The sequence below is a fragment of the Bos javanicus genome, chromosome 28 (genome assembly GCF_032452875.1).
Source record: "Bos javanicus breed banteng chromosome 28, ARS-OSU_banteng_1.0, whole genome shotgun sequence".
NCBI classification, from domain to species: domain Eukaryota; kingdom Metazoa; phylum Chordata; class Mammalia; order Artiodactyla; family Bovidae; genus Bos; species Bos javanicus.
The window spans coordinates 20,146,683-20,163,923 of record NC_083895.1 but is presented as its reverse complement, the minus strand read 5'-3'; the positions used below and the strand labels follow the sequence as shown (position 1 = coordinate 20,163,923).

General features: G+C 42.5%; 2 long non-coding RNA genes across 2 annotated transcripts in view; one reads left to right on the top strand and one right to left on the bottom strand.

The window, feature by feature from the left end:
- LOC133240390 (uncharacterized) overlaps positions 1 to 17,241 on the top strand; it is a 42,842-nt gene that overhangs the window by 22,330 nt on the left and 3,271 nt on the right. The window contains exons 5-6 of the long non-coding RNA XR_009734215.1: positions 11,637 to 11,794; positions 15,483 to 15,527. This is a non-coding gene — a long non-coding RNA (uncharacterized LOC133240390). The remainder of the gene's footprint in view (positions 1 to 11,636; positions 11,795 to 15,482; positions 15,528 to 17,241) is intronic.
- Positions 150 to 10,674, bottom strand: LOC133240392 (uncharacterized). The gene is made up of 3 exons (XR_009734217.1): positions 5,361 to 10,674; positions 3,935 to 4,026; positions 150 to 3,452 (listed from the first exon to the last, which is right to left on the bottom strand). It is a non-coding gene; the product is annotated as an uncharacterized LOC133240392 (long non-coding RNA).

Genomic DNA, 17,241 nt, shown 5'->3' with positions numbered 1-17,241 from the left:
CAATGAACACCCAGGATTGATCTCCTTTAGGATGGACTGGTTGGATCTCCTTGCAGTCCAAGGGACTCTCAAGAGTCTTCTCCAACACCACAGTTCAAAAGCATCAATTCTTCGGCGCTCAGCTTTCTTCACAGTCCAGTTCTCACATCCATACGTGACCACTGGAAAAACCATAGCCTTGACTAGACGGACCTTTGTTGGCAAAGTAATATCTCTGCCTTTTAATATGCTATCTAGGTTGGTCATAATTTTCCTTCCAAGGAGTAAGTGTCTTTTAATTTCATGGCTGCAATCGCCATCTGCAGTGATTTTGGAGCCCCAAAAATAAAGTCTGACACTGTTTCCACTGTATCCCCATCTATTTGCCATGAAGAGATGGGACCAGATGCCATGATCTTAGTTTTCTTACTGTTGAGCTTTAAGTCAACTTTTCCCCTGCTTAGAGACTCACAATTCACATTAACATTTTCAAGGCTCTGAAAAGTCCAACAGTAATGAAACCTGCTTAGTTTTGTTTAAAGAGGGTTTCTCAGAGTAATACTCTTCAGAATTCTATTGAATAACACCTATTAACATCTCTGCACAAATCATGTTTCCTGTATGTGACAAACTGGAAAATCATGGGCTTAAGAAAAGCTCAACTGACTCATTTATTTCAGCTCACAACTTTGTAGACTCTGAAGCTAAGATGATGTGAGTCCAGTTTGGATGAAATTTTTAGGGACTATCAAGACAATTCTAGCTGGGTGGAGAGGCTCTGTGTGGTAGCTGTATCCTGTCAAAGACTTCAAGCTGTCTTTCAGGTTGCCAGTTTCCTGTTCTAAATCCCATCATCAGCCCCAAGCCAGTGAGTTCCCAGAGTCTTTGACCTGCTGAAGGTTTTCCTTTCTAAGCACAGTGTGCCCAATGGGAACAGAACTTTCCTGGCAGTGATCTGAAGGGGGACTGAATGTCCAGCTTCCTGCTCCAGATTGTAGAATAGTGTGTAATCCCTTAGTCACACCTGTTACATCCGAGTGGGTGTGATGAGGGAGTCCATTGCTAGGAAGTAAATCTTGTTTTAAAAGACAAAGAATACACATGGACTCTCAGATTGTATTCTCTAAGAGTTCTGTTATATTCCTGGAGCCTCTGCCTCTTTTCTCTAGCTTCACCAGATTCTCTCCTAGAAAGAGGTGGAAATGGGGAAGAGGGAGAGGGAGACTGGTGTGAAACATATGCCATCCTACTTAGATTCACAGACCCCCATGATCCCAGAGTAGGCTGAGAGCTTCATGACTATCTCATCCAGTGGCTTGTGGATATCTGGAGTTTATTGGACAGAGTGGCCTTTAGGGGATCCTCTAGATCCATATTTACCACTTCAACCGCAGCAACTCTGCTTTTTTAATATATTGGAGATGCAGGTTAAAATTTTGTTTGAGAAAAGACACCTGCTGCTAAAAGCAACAACTGAAGACAGAGGGTCTAGTCCAGCTGCATGCATGAATCTCTGCAGCAAGCAGTCATGCATCTTCTTCTCAGACCCTTCTAGTAACCAGGAGCTCATTACTATTCCATATTTGGCTGTCTGTTATGTGAAACAGAAATCTGCTTCCTGGAGCCATTTGTCCCAGTTCTGCTTTCTGGAGACAGATAGAAATAGTGTAAACCAGTTTCCAACTTAAAGCTTGCCCAGAGCAGGGGCTTGGTCAGTTTTGTTCTTTAGTGCATGCAGGGGGAGCTTAATAAGTAATTTTTGAATGAATGAATGGATGAGTACCTTCATATATCTGCTGTAAGATCACCAAATGACGTGGGTCTTAAAAATGGATACAACCTAAGGGCTCACATGATGCCAGCTTCCTGTCCCTCCTCAGGCTGTCTTCTCTGTTGAAGAAGTCCCAGATAGAGTGCCAGTGTGCTAAGGATCACTGGAGAAGAGGCAAAGGCCTTTGGGATTTAACTACTTCTGCCTAGTGTTTCTGAAAAAAAGCTGAAACAGAACTATTGCATAAAAGTAAGGTTGATAACCATGAGGAAAGCTATCAGCCTCTTGTCAGGGAAGGAAGCATGAGGATCATGCTTCCGTGCCCTCATCATCAGTAGTCACTGTAGGACTTGAGGGGCACTGGAAAGTCCCATCAGCTCCCGTGATAGGACCAGAAACTTCACCATTAGAGAGTCATTCCTTGGGGTAAAGTACTCATCCCCTCTAAATGTAAACACTGGTTGTACTGAATTGCCAACACTTCAGAGAGAATAAGCTGATTGGGTTGTTTTCTTTAAGGATTAAGACACCCTCAAGATACTGAATTCTGGGGAAGAACTCAGAGAGAGAAGAGGCAAAGGCAAGTGAGCTGGAGGGGGAAAATAAAGTACATTTGGTTTGACTTGATACATGCACAGGGTCCCCCCACCCCCATAAGCTGCTTTGGTGTGGGGTGTTGGCCTGGTTCCATACAAATCTTTTGAAACTTCGGAAGAACCCTTCTCACACCCCACCCCACCATTGTGAGTCTCCCAGGTGAGTTAAAGTAATACCGATGGATGCTGAATGTGTTCAAATGACTATCAGGCCACTGGGGAAGGTATCCAAGCTTTCATTAGGTCATTCTCTCACCATAGAAGGGAAAAACCAATCCCTGACAAGCACACGGCTGATTATTAGCCGTGTGATGAAGTGTTACTTCCTGAACAGGACATTCACAATTCTTAAGAAACTCTTTCTCAACCAGAGTGAGTGACAGTTTTAGAAAATGAAGGCCTTTGTTTTCTTCCTCTATGTGTGTCTCCCCACTTCCCTGAACTTCCCCCACTTCACACCCTCTACCCTAGAAGGAAGATTTGATTTGGGAATGTGTGTGCCCACCCTGTGGGGGGAGGCACTTAGAAAACTGCAGTTTACCTGCCCTGATAGAACTTGAATTACCCGTATAGACTTCTCTTCCATGGTCCTTGCAGCCAAATGTTGCTTTTTTTTTTTTTTTCCTTTCCAGATAATGCAAGTAATATCATTATCCATGTGGGGGTGTGTTTACTATTCTGAGATCACATTAACATTACTCATTTAACGATCAGCAATGTTTTGAAACCAACTGTCTCACCATATCCTAGAGTGGGAATTTTTTTCTCTACTGATGCTTTGATTGATAAAGACTGTTTATGACCATGACCTTTAAGATGCACAGTTTGTGGGGTGTAAGACTGGGGCGAAGGGAGGAGAAGGCCATCCAATCAGCAGGATCAGTGAATGCAGTGCACACCTCCTGGCAGGTTGGATACTTTCTGTATTGGTGGAGGGCTCAGGAAGCTGCTCGAAGCTGCTCAGACTGAGCAACTGAGACTGAAACTGACTGACGCTCTCAAAAGTGGCTTCTTGGATTTTCAATTCCGGTTGATATGAAGGATGATGAGGTGCTGTCTTCTCTTACGAATCAAACACGGAATCAGTGCCTGTTTTACGGCAGGCCCTGCGCACAGGAGTGAGAGTAAAGACTAATAAGATGTCATTCCTCACCCTGAACTTTTTTCAGTCTAGCAGAGAGACAGACATGTAAATAAGTGTGGTAGATACCTGACAGAGATATCCTGTGGCAGATCAGAGAAAGTAGTCAATTTCCTAAGGAGAGGGAAAGTTAGAGAAGGCTAAAGAGATAGCCCTTTGTTAATAAATAGACACTTATCTAGGTGAGAATGAGATGCAAAGACAAAAGAAAAAAATTCTTTTGCATTTAAAAAAATATATGGAAACGTATGGAACAGCGTGGTCTTTGGGAGAATTTCTAGAAGTTCTAAGTTCTAATATAAGTTGGAGAGAGGGAGGGAGAATAGTAGTAATAAAATATAGTAGTCAAATCAAAGAACCCCTGGTAGGCTCTGAAAATGGGTTTTTATTCCACCGTATAAGCAATGGGAAGTTGATCACTAGGCTTTAAGGAAGATAGGGACTTACCAGAGTTTCATTTTGGAAAGATCACTTGGGTGTTTGTGAGGAGAATGCGTCTGAAGATGGCAAGACAGGAGGCAGGAAAACTCATTGAGAGGCTGTAAAAAGAATTCAAGAAAAATGTGAGAATTGCAACTTAAGGTAGTGGGTGTGTGGATTAGAGGTTTTGAAAGATATAATTTCCAAAACTCGGTGGACATGTAGCAGGGAAGGAAGTGGAAGTTGAAGGAAAATGAGAAACTTGTGATGACACCCAGAGTTCTAGTTTGAGTGACTACAGATGATGTGGCGAGCAGGGGGTGTGAGAGAGAATGAATTCAGGTGTATGCGTGTTGGATTTGAGATGCCTGTGGGATATCCAAGTGGACATGCCCATCGTGCAGTCAGTTATGTGGGCTTGAGGCTCAAAAGACAGGTCGGAGATGACCAGAAAAATACGAAAGTCGTTTGCATGTTGGTGGTAGTTAAAATCATGGCAGGGGATAGCTATGTCCTGTGAGGACAGAAAACCAAGGATATTTCCTTCAACTCATCAACCAAAAGTAGCGAGCGAAGAAGAAGGAGCCAGAAAGGGAAACTGAAGGAGAAGAAAGGGAAACTGTGGCAAGAAGGGCAGGGAAGAGGGTTTCAAGATGAAATGGTGCCAAAATCTCTTTGGCTGAAGTTCCTAGGTGACTGCTGTCTAGCCTCTTTGAACAAAGGGGTTCAGCACACATTTATTAAGAATAGATTTGGTGCTAGGAACTACCCCAGCTGAGGACAAAGAGCTATAGCGATGGGCCCTAGGGAGCCTCCAGACCAGTAGGGACACAGATAAATAGATAATCCCTTTACAACATAGTAAATGTGTTGAAAGAGTCTAAACAGGGTGCTATGAGACCATGAGCTATGGGGCTTCTCAGGTGGTGCTAGTGGTAAAGAAGCAGCCTACTAATACAGGAAACAATAAGAGATGCAAGATTGATCCCTGGGTCAAAAGATTCCCCTGGAGGAGGGCATGGCGGACAGAGGAGCCTGGTGGGCTACAGTCCATAGGGTCGCAGAGAGTTATACACGACTGAGGTGACTTAGTATGCACACACAAACAGGCTGCTGTGGACCATAGGAAGGACTCCCAGATCATCCTGGTTGCCTGTGTCACATACTTCAGGAAGGCCAGTGAGGCCAAAACTCACCCACAGAATAAAGGCACCCATTGACCCTGAAGGAGAGCAGTGCCTGTGCTCCTGCAAGGGTGTGAAGTCAGGTTAGAGGAGGTGGGGAGAATATGAGTGTAAGGAAATGGATACTGTGCATGTTGACAAGGCATTCAGAAGGATTACCTGTGAAAGAAGAGAGCTTCAGCAAAATGTCAGTATTTAGGACTAGTAATTTTGATATGTACTAAAAAGATCTTCATGACCAAGATAAGTATGATGGTGTGATCACTCACCTAGAGCCAGACATCCTGGAATGTGAAGTCAAGTGGGCCTTAGGAAGCACCACTACGAACAAAGCTGGTGGAGGTGATGGAATTCCAGTTGAGCTATTTCAAATCCTGAAAGATGATGCTGTGAAAGTGCTGCACTCAATATGCCAGCAAATTTGGAAAACTCAGCAGTGGCCACAGGACTGGAAAAGGTCAGTTTTCATTCCAATCACAAAGAAAGGCATTGCCAAAGAATGCTCAAACTACTGCACAATTGCACTCATTTCACATGCTAGTAAAGTAATGCTCAAAATTCTCCAAGCCAGGCTTCAGCAATATGTGAACCATGAACTTCCTGATGGGCAAGCTGGTTTTAGAAAAGGCAGAGGAACCAGTGATCAGATTGCCAACATCTGCTGGATCATAGAAAAAGCAAGAGAGTTCCAGAAAAACATCTATTTCTGCTTTATTGACTATGCCAAAGCCTTTGACTGTGTGGATCACAATCAACTGTGGAAAATTCTGAAAGAGATGGGAATACCAGACCACCTGACCTGCCTCTTGAGAAATCTGTATGCAGGTCAGGAAGCAACAGTTAGAACTGGACATGGAACAACAGACTGATTCCAAATAGGAAAAGGAGTATGTCAAGGCTGTATACTGTCACCCTGCTTATTTAACGTCTATGCAGAGTACATCATGAGAAACGCTGGACTGGAAGAAGCACAAGCTGGAATCGAGATTGCCGGGAGAAATATCAACAACCTCAGATACACAGATGACACCACCCTTATGGCAGAAAGTGAAGAGGAACTAAAAAGCCTGTTGATGAAAGTGAAAGTGGAGAGTGAAAAAGTTGGCTTAAAGCTCAACATTCAGAAAACAAAGATCATGGCATCCGGTCCCACCACTTCATGGGAAATAGCTGGGGAAACAGTGAAAACAGTGTCAGACTTTATTTTTGGGGGCTCCAAAATCACTGCAGATGGTGACTGCAGCCATGAAATTAAAAGACGCTTACTCCTTGGAAGGAAAGTTATGACTAACCTAGATAGCATATTCAAAAGCAGAGACATTACTTTGCCGACAAAGGTCCGTCTAGTCAAGGCTATGGTTTTTCCAGTAGTCATGTATGGATGTGAGAGTTGGACTGTGAATAAGATTGAGTGCTGAAGAATTGATGCTTTTGAACTATGGTGTTGAAGAAGACTCTTGAGAGTCCCTTGGACAACAAGGAGATCCAACCAGTCTATTCTGAAGGGGATCAGCCCTGGGATTTCTTTGGAAGGAATGCTGCTAAAGCTGAAACTCCAGTACTTTGGCCACCTCAGGCGAAGAGTTGACTCATTGGAAAAGACTCTGATGCTGGGAGGGATTGGGGGCAGGAGGAGAAGGGGACGACAGAGGATAAGATGGCTGGATGGCCATCACTGACTCGATGGACATGAGTTTGAGTGAACTCTGGGAGTTGGAGATGGACAGGGAGGCCTGGCGTGCTGCAATTCATGGGTTGCAAAGAGTCAGACACAACTGAGCGACTGAAATGAAATGAATGAATGAATTTTGATATGACTGCTGATTTTGTCTGGAAGTCATTTCACAAGCAAAATGCTAGGGCAGCCTCATTATACAAGAAAGGTTGCAGACTCTTCAACTACGGAACACTTCCCACTACTTTCTAGGCTCTGGGTTGGGTACTTTGACATGATAGTCTTGGTTTTTCTTTTATCTCATTCTTTCCTTTCCTTTGAGTTTTTTGCTACCACCCACCCCCAACTTCTGATTCTCTCTCTACTCTACCTAGGCCTGCTTGCTCCTCAAGGATGTTTGAGTTCTTGGTACAATATTAGAAGTACAAGACTTTCTCAAAATATTTTAATAAGCAAGGCTAAAAATAATAAATAATAAATGTTAAACAGCAAAAAGTAATGGCATTAAATCCTTGTAAACTGTTAAAGAAGAATGTAGGCAAGAATGCTGTCCAAATGGAAGTGAGGTTGCAGTCCCAGCCATGTCAGGGGCGCAAGCACAGAGGCCCTGGGTGGTGAATATGAGTTTCAGGGGTTGTGGTACCCAGTATCCATCACACAGGGTTAGCCTGCTGCTGTGTTGTTTTTAACAGCACGTCCTAAACTGAGCTGCTTTTAATTCTATAATTGTAGAGTTGTAATCTTTACCTGTTTCAAAGAGCTGGGAGCCTCAGACAACTGAAAAATCAAAATGCAGATGTGACAACAGTGTCAGAGACACACCTTCCTGAGTGCAGAGGTGGTGAAACAAAAAAAGCAATGGGTGGAACAAACTGTCAGGGTTTCCAACTTCTCTAATTCGGAAGGAGTCATTAGGCAAAGAAATAGCACACTCCCACTCACTCCAGCAGAAGCCAGAATGGCCCAGTGGGTAGATCAGGAGTAGAAATAGAAGTTGTAATGTCTCTGTGTTGAGTTTTCAGTAGGAAGACCCAGTGGGGTCCTAGACAATTTGTGAAGTAGGCCAAGCTTAGCCTATCCTGTCCCTTCTTCCATCATCCTTCTTCCCTCCTAGGCAGCAACTTTTATGTTAGAAGCTCAGAGTAGGTACCCGCCACTGGACTAACCACACTGAATATTTTCATTTGAATATTGCAGCTACCCTACAAGCTGAGTACTATTATCATCCTCATTTTGGATAAAGAAACTGAAGTTTGAAGGATTAAGTAACTTGATAGAGACACACTGCTAGGTGACTTAGTTGTATCTGACTCTTATGTCTGTGCTTTTAATAACTTAGCAATAAAGCTGCAGCTAGGATATAATCTTTGAATTTTGTCCTCAGTTGGCTATTATGTCCTTTTAAAGTGTTACTCCTCCCAAAGATTTTGGGAGTGGAAAAGCCTTCAAGAATCTCCAATATGACATGTCACTTCCTGCCTTGATATGTAATATATTCATGAAAAACACGAAAATCAGATATAGATATCAAGCAAAAGACAGACACTATTTGGTTTAGTTAAGAGGTAAGAGGACTTCCAGAAATTTAAAAAGTAATTATAAATATGCTAACTAACTACTCTTTGTCTTTTGGACACTATATTTGATACTACAGTCCCAGAATTTTACCCATGCTCTTTAATTTGTTCTTTTTATTCGTAATTGAACATGCAATCAACATCTCTTCCGTTGAGCATCCAATCACAGCTGAAGACTGGCCACTTTTAGCACATCTAATTATTTCTATTTTTGTCTTAATTTTATTTAGTTAATGAGAACTCTTTGCATATTTTTACTAATATCAGCACTTTTCTTTTTCTGTTTCCCATTCACTTTTATAAATTAATATTTGAATATTCAGACAATTACATGAATCTTCCATTTCCAAGATGGTGCTTTTATCAAAAGGGAAGAGTTGCTCAGCTCCATTGTGGGAAACTCATAGTGTTCTTTTGTCAAATAGTGAATGAACATATGAACTTAGCATGTGAGTAAATAATTTAGGGTAGGATTGTCCAAGGTATGTAAAGTGTGGTCAGTAAGACAGTTAGCATACGACAGTCAATATGACTGTAAATATTCATCAGTTTAGCAGACATTTAAGGGGTGCCTAGTATGTATGCTTGGCCATGTGCTAGGTTTTGGGAACTCTAAGAACGACCTGCCACTCTGTGATCTTTTGAATGGACCTGATTATTAGAATGATATTTGGGGTTAAGAGGAATGGTGCCAAATCTCTTTGGTCAAACTTCCCACGTGACTGCTGCCTAGCCTCTTTGAAGCAAAGGGGTTCCACACACATTTATTAAGAATGTATTAGGTGCTGGAAACTAGCCAAGCTGAGGACAAAGATACACTTATGAGCTTAAGGAGACTCCAGACCAGTAGGGACACAGATGAATAGATAATCCCATTACAATGCAGCAAATGTGTTGATGAAGTATAACAGGGTGCCATGGGACTGTAGAAAGGACTCCCAGATCATTCTGAGAATTTAGGGACGTCTTCCTGGAAGAGAGCTGAAGACCAGGTCAGAAGCAGCCAAATGTGGAAAAGGAAGAAGGATATTTTGGATAGTAGGATTAGCATGAGCAAAAATGCAGGCGTGCATTTGGGCCACTGTTCTGAATCTCTGTAAGACAGACAATGAGAGATGAGGTTGGAGAGCTGTAGAAGGATCAGGGCATCTAAATACTGGATTAAATGTCTCATATCACTGTATCGAGGACTGGACCTTGTACAAGTGGCTCCTCATTCATTATTTGTTATAGACGTACTGGAGAAATTTGATTTTTTCTTCAAAGATAACTAAAACCACCTTCCTACTCCAATGACTGGCCAAGTCTGGAACTCTTTGAGTGAGCCCTGAAAAAAAAAAAATGCAACCATAGGAAAATACTGACACCTGGAAGAGCAGTTAATCTCCGAGGATCGTAGTGCACAAACTAACTTTCTAACTAGGCTTTGAGAAATGAAAAGTTGATTTCTCCATAGCTATAAACCAAGGACCAAGATTCACCAGGGTCAACTTTAGACAGATTCATCCCACTGGAATGGGAGAAGTAGATTATAATAATCATGACATGATCTCCAGTGGTCTTTTACATGAGGAGAGAAGCCATCATAGCCCTTTTCGAAATATTAATGCTTGAGCTGTAGCTGGAACTGTGTAATGCCTTTGACCTCCCTCCTAAGACCACTCAGCAGACCATCTCTGGGTAGCATTCTTCACTTCACTATTCCTTACTCAGTGTTTGTGGTATTCCACAGCTTAGCTCCCCTTAACAGCTTCATGAGATATAATTCTCATATCAAACAATTTACCCAATTAATGAATGCTCTTCAGTGACTTTTAGCTTATTTACAGAGTTGTACATTCATCACCACAATCAATTTTAGAACATTTTAACCACTTGAAAAAAATAAATGCCTTACTCCTTAGCCATCACCCTCCAACCTCCCATATCCCTCAGCCCTAGGCACCACTACTTTCTGTCTCTATAGAAAAACAGTGTTAGTTGCTCAGTCATGTCTAACTCTTTGTGATCCCATGGACTGTAGCCCACCAGGCTTCTCTGTCCTTGGGATTCTCCAAGCAAGAATACTGGAGTGGTTTGCCATTTCCTTCTCCGGGGGATCTTCCTGACCTAGGGATTGAACTTGGGTCTCCTGCATTGCAGGCAGATTCTTTACTGTCTGACTCACCAGGGAAGCCCCTTCTGTCTCTATCAAAGTGAGTGAAGTTGCTCAGTCCTGTCCGATTCTTTGCGATCCCATGGACTGTAGCCTATCAGGCTCCTCCATCCGTGGAATTTTCCAGGCCAGAGTACTGGAGTGGGTTGCCATTTCTGTCTCTATAGATTTGCCTATTCTAGACATTTTGTGCGGAGAAGGCCGTGGCACCCCACTCCAGTTCTCTTGCCTGGAAAATCCCATGGACGGAGGAGCCTGGTAGGCTACAGTCCATGGGGTCGCTCGGAGTTGGACATGACTGAGCGACTTCACTTTCCCTTTTCACTTTCATGCATTGGAGAAGGAAATGGCAACCCACTCCAGTGTTCTTGCCTGGAGAATCCCAGGGACGGCGGAGCCTGGTGGGCTGCCATCTCTGGGGTCGCACAGAGTCGGACATGACTGAAGCGACTTAGCAGCAGCAGCAGCAGCAGACATTTTGTATAAATGGAATTACACAGTATGTCATCCTTTGTGAATGGCTTCTTTTACTCCTTACCTTTTGCTTAAATGAACTGTCACATACTTATATGAGCTCAGTATCTTGTCCCTGGATACTAAATGGGTATTCCTCTTGGCTTCTTGCACCATGTTATACCAACCCTGGCCAGATCCTCTAGGCAGCTTGAGAACTACCTACTTAGCCTGCATCAGAGTACATGAACTAGACAAGCCAGGGCAAAGTTAGGACGTGGCAGGGGCATATAACAGGGAATTGGATGGATCCGCCTAGATGGCCCCATTTTCTCTTTCCCACTAGTTGATTTTATGCTGCTGTTACCCAAAGGCATGGACTGAAATTAGTGAGTGGGAAAGAATGTCTTCCACCTTGAAGATGACAGCAGTTTTTCTTTTCTTTCTCTCAGCTATTTATACTCCATTCTTTCACATAGTCTAAGTTCAGTGACTGGTTATAATCAGATGTGCCTGACTGTTCTGGTAGCTGCATGGTCAGCTCAGGGAGCATCCTTGGTCTGTGACCAACACGTCCCCTTGACACATGAGAGAATAAAGGGAAAAGCTGGAAAAGGTGACCGCTCCCCACCTCCCTTTACTGCCCTCTTTTGTATGTGGAGTATTAAAAAAGCTTATATTACAGACTACAACAATTTACTGGATGCAGCGTACGTGTTGTTTCACTGAGTTCTCCTGGGGATCTTCATTTCAACTAGACCCATGAATCCTGTCTACACATTTATCTGCAAAGACTGTGGGAAATGCTCTGTCATCACAAAGAGGAGGAAATCTTTCTTGAAGGTACGATGTCTACAGGTAGGATAAGAAGCAACTTTCTTTTGAAATTTAAAATGTTAGTCGCTCAGTCATGTCCAACTCTTTGCAACCCCATGATCTGTCCATGGAATTCTCCAGGCAAGAATACTGGAGTGGGTTGTCATTCCCTTCTTCAGGGGATCTTCCCCACCCAGGAATCGAACCCAGGTCTCCTGCATTGCAGGCAGATTCTTTACCACCTGAGCTTGAAATAACATTATTTCTTTTAAAGAAGGCATCGACTACACAGATTGTCACTTGGCTGGTAATATGGAATACCTTAAAATCTTTCATCCTCCCTGGTTATTTCAGTTAGCCAGGAAATACAGCAGTGGCTAGACACGAGGGACCTTATGATGAGACTGTGAGTTTGGACACTCTCAGTGTTGGGCTTGTGCAAAGAGGAAACTAAGAGGAGGAACTATTCATCAGTACCCATCCTCACCCACGCGTCTATAATTACCAACAACGGTTGCAACGCAACCCATAAACACGATGAGTTGGCTAAAGCCCAGGGTGCTATTTATAGTTTCTATGGACCCACTAATAACCCTAACACCCTCCTTGAAACATAACCCAAATTAGGAGCAGGGGACAAAGGGGCAGTCTCAGTTGAGAGAAAAAGTAGCTACTCTTGTACCTCCAGTTTAACACTGTCCATGTATGAATGACCATCAAAAACATCCAGCCGTTCTGAGAGAGGTATATCTCAAAATAAACATTTTCCTGAGCAGGCCAGACAAGAGCACAGAGCCAAAGGATTTCCAACTCAGACTTGGAAATTATAGGGTGTAATTGGAAGGCGTGACGGGGGCACGTCATCGTTGTTTGGACGTTTGACCTAAACTGTGTTTGTTCAGGCACGACAGGAAGTGGTCAAAAAGAAGTATGACACAGTGGAAAAAGCAGGGGCTGGGAGTCAGTCAGACGGTCCACGTTTAGCTAGGTGTCCTTGAACAAATTTCTAGATCTCTCCAAACCTCAGTTTTCTCCTCTATAAAATGGGAGTACTAAAAATATCTACCTCATAGGGAGATGTTAGCACGTATGGCATATAGATCCCCCAAATGGGAGTTTTTTCATTGTTCCTAATGTACTATTATAAATCAGGATTTCTGAAGGATTTGTCCCATATAACTCACAATGGGTAATTCTCTCATGTTTCTGAGATGGCCATATTATTTAAAAAAAAAAAAAACTTTAAAGAATTAAAGGATATTTTTAGAGATTCGTCTCCTACATAGCTCCTACAAAGCTATTTCAGAAAGTTGAAAATAATATTTGCTCTATATTCATATATTTGCAATATTCAAAGATAATATTTATTTATATAGCATAGTTGCAAATTCCATCTCTTTGCACACTTTAATAAGGAGCAGTCCATTTGATGAGATTAGCAAATGACATTATATATGTTTTAATGTTCAGGAAAACAAAGCATAGGAATTCTATATCTTGGTAAAATTTCATTAAATCTTACAGAGAATCAGAGACCTCACTGCCACCAGTCTCCCTACCACCATTGCCACCTCACCAACAAAATATTGTCTCTAGCATCCCTGAGATGTTGGCACCTGTCTCCTGCTTGAGCCCTTCAAGACTCCGGGACCCAGAAACAATCTCTCCTGTTCTGGGGGCCACGGAAATGGTTCCGAATTTCTTCCTTCTGTTGAACCCAACTAGCTCTCTCTCGCAGTCTCATTTATTGGTTCAGTTTATCCCTTGGGAACAAAAAAGAACAACTCTTTCCTCTTTATGATGGCCTATCAAACTTCAGAAGCGCCAATGACACTCTATAACTTTCTGAGAGCTTTCCCTTATGCACCATACTAAAAGCTTGTATCTTTTTAATATAAAAAAATTACATGTTAGATGCTATTATCCTCATTTACAGATGAGCAAAATCAGGTAGGTCATTGAATGTTGAAGTAATCTTGCCCAGGGTCCCAGGGTGAATAATTGGCCATTGTCAGTGTCAGGATTTTAGCCATGCTTGTCTAATCCCAAAATCCAAGCACTTGGATTCCAAGCAGCTGCTGTTTGGTTATTTAAAGTCAGGAAGGCTCAGACAGGAAAAACAGGAATACTGCAAGAATTCACTAAAGCATGGATTCAAAGAGTGTGTCATTACCATGCCCAGCAGGTATGGTACTTTGGGGCAGAGCCGAGGACCACTAGGTATGAGGGGCACAGCCCAGAGGATGAATCCAGTGAGGGCTCAGTGAGAAAGGAACCCTAAAGGAAGGGGTTTTTCTACTTAGCATATGGTTACACGCACACATGGCCGGGCTCCACTGTTACTGTCAACATATACATGCTGGGAGCATCCATTTACAGACCATGGAGGGGTCAATTGCAATTCCTTCTGTGTTGTTTTTGTTCAGTTGCTCAGTCATGTCTGACTCTCTGCGACCCCATGGGCTGCAGCACGCCAGGCTTCCCTGTCCCTCACCAACTCCTGGAGTTTGCTCAAACTCATGTCCATTGAATCGGTGATGCCATCCAACCATCTTATCTTCTGTCATCCCCTTCTCCTGCCTTCAGTCTTTCTCAGCATCAAGACCTTTTCCAGTGAGTCAGTTCTTCGCATCAGGTGGCCAAAGTATTGGCCAATTCCTCCTTATCTGAACTTTTAAGTCTCAATTGCCAGTCCTCACCAGAAAGTATAGCATACACATGATGTACAATACCCTACCTTAACAAATTGGACTCAGAACATTTTGTGGATTAAATCACACTTAAAATGAACTAGGATATCTTTGCCTTTAATAATATTTATTATAATATTACATGATACTGTAATAATAAACCACTGTTAATAATTTTATATACTATCCCCAAATTTATTTTTAAGAGCTAAATATGAATTTTGATTGTCAAATAACCTCACATTCACTTCACATAGATTTTAGTATCTTCTTCAAACATAGTAAAAATAATATACAATCAAAGAAGCACAGGAACTCCTGTGATATTTATATTCTGATATCTTTTTTGTGTTCAGTCTCTTTCACATACGTTCTCACATCTGATGTGAATTAAGTAGTTCGAATTAATTCAGGTAGAGTGTTTTGCAGTTTATGAAGTTGTTTTCTATCACCACTTCTTGTTAGCAGAGAAAGAAAAATGAAGCTGAGAGAAGTAACTTAGCATCATTACCCAGCTGGTAAATGATGAAGTCAAGATTTTCATCCACATCATGTTAAATCTAACATATAATGCAACTTTTAAAGCTCAAACAACAGATGATATTTGAGCTCTGTTGAGGAAAATTGTAATCGACATTTAAAGATACTATGTCTCTTAGCAACCACGGAGTTTCATGGAGTTCATCCAGGATTCACACCCTGACCCAGGCCAGCTAGCAGTAAACGGTTGCCCTGCCAAGGTTCCCAGGGACCTTGTGCGACACAACACGTTTGCTGTTTCTGAGTAGATGTAGAGAGACGAGATGACTAATGGGTACATCATCAACCAGATATGGACAAAAAATTCTTGCCTTTTTCTTGATATCGAGTTGACCAGTGTAGTCAAAGCACTAGAAAGGGCAAGAACAAGCCCAGTTCACAACCCCAGTGGGTGGGGTGGCATGAATTTCAGACCCTTTCTCTTAAAGCCTCTGACCCCCAAGCACCGTGTTATTCTAAACAATCCATTTTTTCTGTGCAACTAGGAGAACATTGCTTGCTCTTTCAGTAACAGAAGTTTGGACAACAAGGTGAGATTTTTGTTTTCCCCTCTCTCCTGATCTATTTTATATTTCTTTGTATACTTATTCATTTAACTTGATATAAACAAATTAAACATCATAAAGGCAATTTTTCTTAAAGAGAAAAACTGCAACTGATCTCTCCTAACTCATTCAACCGGTTTAATTTTGGGAGTTTTCAGCAGGTGAGAGTGTGTACACATGATGCTTCTGTGGATACAAAGTGGGCATCTGCCTTTGTGTTTTGCATAGTATTAGGATGAAAACAGCCCTCAGGCTTTAAGCACACTTTCTAATACCTTTGTATTGATCCTTAAAATGTAAAAATGATGTTGGACACCTGTAGCTTATGTTAATGAAGAAGTTAAAGCCACAAAGATAAGAACTCCAGAGAAAATAAAAGATCTCCCTGGGTGAGAGTATTCACTTAGCTAGGACAGTGGCCCTTCCTGTTCCATACTGACACATTATAGTCTTGTCATTTGCACTCGGCAAGAGCACACCCAGCAGGCAACCTGGGAGCCCTTTTTAGTGTCAGGCACAGTGATGGGCACAGGCACATGGAGAGTGTGTTTCTCTGTTCTTGGAAGGTTCAGACTCTGAACATGAGGACAGAAGTTGGAATCAGCTGCTTCAATTCAGTAGAGAATAGAGGACTGGAGAGAGGGCTGCTGCTGCTGCTAAGTCGCTTCAGTCGTGTCTGACTCTGTGTGACCCCAGAGACGGCAGCCCACTAGGCTCCTCTGTCCCTGGGATTCTCCTACAGGCAAGAATACTGGAGTGGGTTGCCATTTCCTTCTCCAGTGCATGAAAGTGAAAAGTGAAAGTGAAGCCGCTCAGTCGTGCCCGACTCTTAGTGACCCCATGGACTGCAGCCTACCAGGCTCCTCTGTCCATGGGATTTTCCAGGCAAGAGTACTGGAGAGAGAGGGCTAAGGGCCTTTAAAGAAAGCAGTAGTGACCCCAGAGACTCCAGGAAGTTTCCTCAGAGAAGGAGGCATTTAGGGGAGCTAGTATGAATATGAATGTGTTTGCTAATCTAGGAATATTTCCCTGAATAATGCCTCTCATCTTCTGTTTCTATGAGTCCCCACTTTTCTCACCGCCCCCCGCCCCCCAATAACCCTTCCAAAGACTCCCATTTTCTGTTGTGGAAAGGTGGGTTTACTTTGAAGACTGGTGGACAATAGCCTAAACGTTGTTAAAGCCTGCCTAAAATGTTGTTTTTCCTAGCTTCTATTCTTTCTAGAGCCTATTCAGTTTTTGCTGTGGTGGTGGTCGTGGTTGTTTTTAAAAGCCTTCTCCTTCCAGTTTCTGTCTTCTATGAGCTGGATGCAAAGCAAATAAGATAAAATGCTTAAGAAATCCAAGTGGTGATGCTGTTCACCATAAGATGAATGTCAAACCATCACATGTTAGTGTATCATTGACTGTGCTCCCAAAGCTGTGAATTGATTGCCATTTCCCTTTGAAGACCTCCATCTCCAAAGATCAGAGAAGAGAAACTGAATATGCTTTTTCTCTGGTTTGGGCTTAGAGGGATTTACAGTCTGTGTTCTAGAGCTGTGACCACCCACTGGGACACATCTATCCTGAAAGCAACTAGATGTCCCTCATTCTCCTGCAGAATAGTGGAACATCCCCCAGATAATCAGAAAAGGCAGCAAAGCCTAGAGAGTTGAGTACAGAAATGTTTCATTGGCCTCTGCTATAGCCCCAGTCA